The sequence below is a fragment of the Cibotium barometz genome, chromosome 30 (assembly GCF_041138505.1).
Source record: "Cibotium barometz isolate CiBa-2024 chromosome 30, ASM4113850v1, whole genome shotgun sequence".
In the NCBI taxonomy this organism is placed as follows: Eukaryota; Viridiplantae; Streptophyta; class Polypodiopsida; order Cyatheales; family Cibotiaceae; genus Cibotium; species Cibotium barometz.
This window is the reverse complement of record NC_141075.1, coordinates 34,831,821-34,835,769: the sequence shown is the minus strand read 5'-3', so window position 1 is coordinate 34,835,769 and position 3,949 is coordinate 34,831,821. Positions and strand designations below refer to the sequence as shown.

At 43.8% G+C, this 3,949-nt stretch overlaps 1 pseudogene; it reads right to left on the bottom strand.

Annotated features, from left to right (window-relative positions):
• Positions 1–402: 402 nt before the first annotated feature.
• LOC147621413 (uncharacterized) lies at positions 403–2,862 on the bottom strand (annotated as a pseudogene).
• Positions 2,863–3,949: the final 1,087 nt, after the last annotated feature.

Below are 3,949 nucleotides of genomic sequence, written 5' to 3'. Positions count from 1 at the left end.
AGCAAATTTGTAGAACCAAAATATGGTAAGTACTGTGCTAATAGTTTTAGCTGATTGCTGTTTACAGTTTTTTTGCAGCCGGAGTTATAAAGCCCAACAATACGGTGGTAATAAGTAGCCTTTCTGGTACTATGCAATAACTATCCACTTTCTCTCACTCATCCTCCCCTCCCTTGCTCTCATCATCTCTCTCCCTTGCTTCTTGTTATCCTCTGCCTTCCTCTCATCCAGCCATGAACAGGGACTACTCACCTGGCAACTCCCACTTGTCACTAACTCCAAAGTCATGCTTGTCACCAAGTAGTAACAAAAAAGTACAAAAGCACTAGCCAAAAAAAGTACATGTACAAAAAGATAATTATCATTAAATGCCAAAGGCAATGTACAAGCATACAGAATCTTTTACACATCAGGGGGGTCAAAGCGGTACGAATACCCCTCCATAGATACAAAGTAGTTGGCAACGAACGAGGAAATGTCATCCTCAACATCAAACAAGGGATTCCGGTGGCTGTAAGCAGTGGGAAACTTATCAGCTAGCCACCTGGAGATCCACGAGAAAATGACATCCATAAGATACTTCGGCTTGTCGGGGTCATAATACTTAGGCTCATATGACCGGATGCAGCAGCACGAGTCGTAATCATTCTTCAAGGACTTGTATCTCGTGTCGTCCACAAGGAGGGTGTTCGTTTCATTGAATTGCGGATACTTGCACCACACTTTTCTTAGGAGCTTCAGAAAAATAGGCTTGTTACCGAACTCCTTCGCAAGGACTGGCACATCTCTGAGTTTGGTAGCCCACCTCTCACAATGAGACTGGTCAAAAATATCTGTATAATAGGTAAACCAAGCAATTAGAATAGCAGCACAAATAAGAGTACCAAAGCTAACAAACAGTACATAACAGTGAAAAGGTACAAAACTTGGTACAACACAGTACCAAAGTACCAAATAACCAAAGTACCAAACATTATAAAATTGTGTACACAAATGTTACCAAGCACAGAACCAAGTACCATAGTATCAAAGCACCAAACAGTACCAAATTGTGTACAAAGTAAAAAACACAGTTTCAAACTACCATAGCATCAGAGTACCAAAGTACCAAAGATAACCAAAGAGTACCAAATTATGTACAAAATAGTGCCAAATTGTGTACACATGAACAAACATAGTCCAAAGCAGCATAGCACCAGAGTACCAAAGTTCCAAAAAGTACCAAATTGTGTTAGCAGTGTCAAAAGTACCAAACTACCAAATAGTACCACGTTGTGTACAAAACAGTAGCAAAGCTAGCCAAACAGTATCAAAATCAATAAAACCAGCTGTGAAAGTTAAGGGATAAATACCTAAAAAGAGGCCTTTCATCTTCATCAACCCAGGGAAGCAAGCATTCATTATGGCCATCAAGTTCTTCCTTTGGCTACATGACCAGAGCATCACGTCGCATCGCTTCCTCAAGTTGATGATGAAGTCCTTCGCATCAGGTCTGACGACACAATATTTGTATTGAGACACTTGCACACCTCGGGGCCTAATTCCATCTGGGAACGGGAGCTGCCACAAATCCTTGGGTGCTTCAACATAATCCTTCAGTAGCACTCCATTGACATCCAAAACAACAAGGCGCCTATTGCTTGCCATTACATCTATCGGCATTGATGTATCTGGTGGTTTTTCATCTAGCCACCAATGGTCCCCTGTTGTAGTACCACTAAACTATATGAGTAGAAGAACACAGCCTTTTCGCAAAAGCAAAGTTAGACATTGGGTAGCACCAATAAAAGGTTACAAAACAGTGACAGTAGGACATGACAGTTTACAAACACATTGACACCTTTCAAGAGTAGAGCGGCATGACACAAAACGCATCGACAAAAGCAAAATGGGCTGGTATTTCAAATTAGTCCAGAAGCAAGTACAAAATGCTATAACATCAGCTAATTTTTGCAGGCTTACGGCTTGAGACCACGACCAACGGGGCGCTTTCTACATTTCATAGCGAAGAGCTCGAAGAGGGTGGCTGAATCATTGCTATCACCTATTTCTAAGGGCATTGCATCAGGTGTCTCCTCTCCACAGCTCTGTCCTTCCCCACACCTTTTGTATCCTCCGTGCCTTTAGGCAACTCTACACCTTCAGCCTCCTCTGCACCTTTAACCTGCTCTGCACTTTCAATAGCTTCCCCCGCCTCTTTAGCCTCCTTCGCTCTTTTAGCCTCCTCTACACCTTCAGCCCCCTCTGCACCTTTAGCCCCCTCTGCACTTTCAATAGCTTCCCCCGCCGCTCTGGCCTCCTCATTGCTTTTAGCCTCCTCAGTGTCTTTGGGCTCCTCTGCACCTGCAGCCTCCTGTGCACTTTGAGCAGCTTCCGCTGCCCTCTTTCCGTTCTTCCTCCTCTTTCTACTTGCCTTGTCCTTTGCAGATGTTGATGCCACAGCCAAAACCTCTGCCTCTGAGAGAACTTCAACTGTCACCTCCTCAGCACTTTCAGTAGCTTCCCCCGCCGCTTTGGCCTCCTCATTGCTTTTAGCCTCCTCGTGTCTTTGGGCTCCTCTGCACCTGCAGCCTCCTGTGCACTTTGAGTAGCTTCCGCTGCCCTCTTTCCGTTCTTCCTCCTCTTTCTACCTGCCTTGTCCTTTGCAGATGTTGATGCCATAGCCAAAACCTCCGCCTCTGAGAGAACTTCAACTGTCACCTCCTCAACAGCCGGCATCTCTTCATTGTTCTTCTTGCCTTGGTCAGTCTCTTGCTCAGCAACCTCCTCAATCAGATCACTTCCCCCCTGTTCTTTCTCCTCCAGTCCCTTTTCGTCTTTGTCTCTCTCCTGCACTTCCGCTTTTAGTCGATCTTCCCCCATGCTTGAGTCTATAGCAGGCTCAGCCCCTTTCCCTTCCCTTGTGTTGGCATCAAGGTCTTGCAGTATTTTCTGCACTGACTTGTAAGGATCTTCTTTAAACATGTAAGTGGCATCTGACTTACTGTGACCAGGGAGATCCTTCCTATCCATTGGGGTGTTGTCATGGGTGTCCGCACCGAAAGATTCTCTACCTACATATGCACAAAGATGAAAGACAAGATTAGATCATCAGTTCAAACAATATAAACATACAATGTCCAACACAAACACCCCACTTACTCTTCAATAATGACCTCCCTGACACCCATGCCTTTGCCTCCGAAGGGATTGCAGTGTTGCAACGTGCCTTCACGCACATATCTCTTGTTCTCAACACATATCTCTTGTGCCTTCACGCACATATCTCTTGTTCTCAACACAGCTGCAAAACACAATGGATGGTACTGATGCTGCAGGGAAGCATGAAGGTACCAACCACGTAAGAAGCCTCCAAAGCCTCCCCACAGGCAACACAAGTACCAAACACATGAATTGTGTTGGTAGGGTCCACAACATGAGGCCTTGGAGTCAATGTATATTTCATCCCCCTCTTCACATCAGCACACAACTTATGTACAAATTCTTGATAATCTTGGGTCTCCAAGCATTCATTGTGGAGCTTCACATACTCCATCTGCAAAACAGACACACTCTATCCACTTATCCACCAAAACAAACAATTAGCAAGGAAGTACACAAGCAGTATAAAAACTGAACCAGAATAGGTACCAAAACAGGTAAATTGTACCATAACAGTTCTAAACAGCACTAAATGGGTACAATGAAGTTTCAACAACTCCCAAGCCAAACCCAAGCCAACTCCCAAGCCAAACCCAAGCAGAATAAAAACAGTACTAAAAAGGGTCGGATTGTACCAAAATAGTTTTAAACAACACTAAATTGGTACATGAAGTACCAAAAACTACCAAAACAGTACTAAAAAAGGTTGGATTGTACCAAAATAGTTTTAAACAACACAAAGTTGGTACATGAAGTACCAAAAACTACCAAAATAATACCAAAAATGTAGCAAAGCAGTACCAAAATA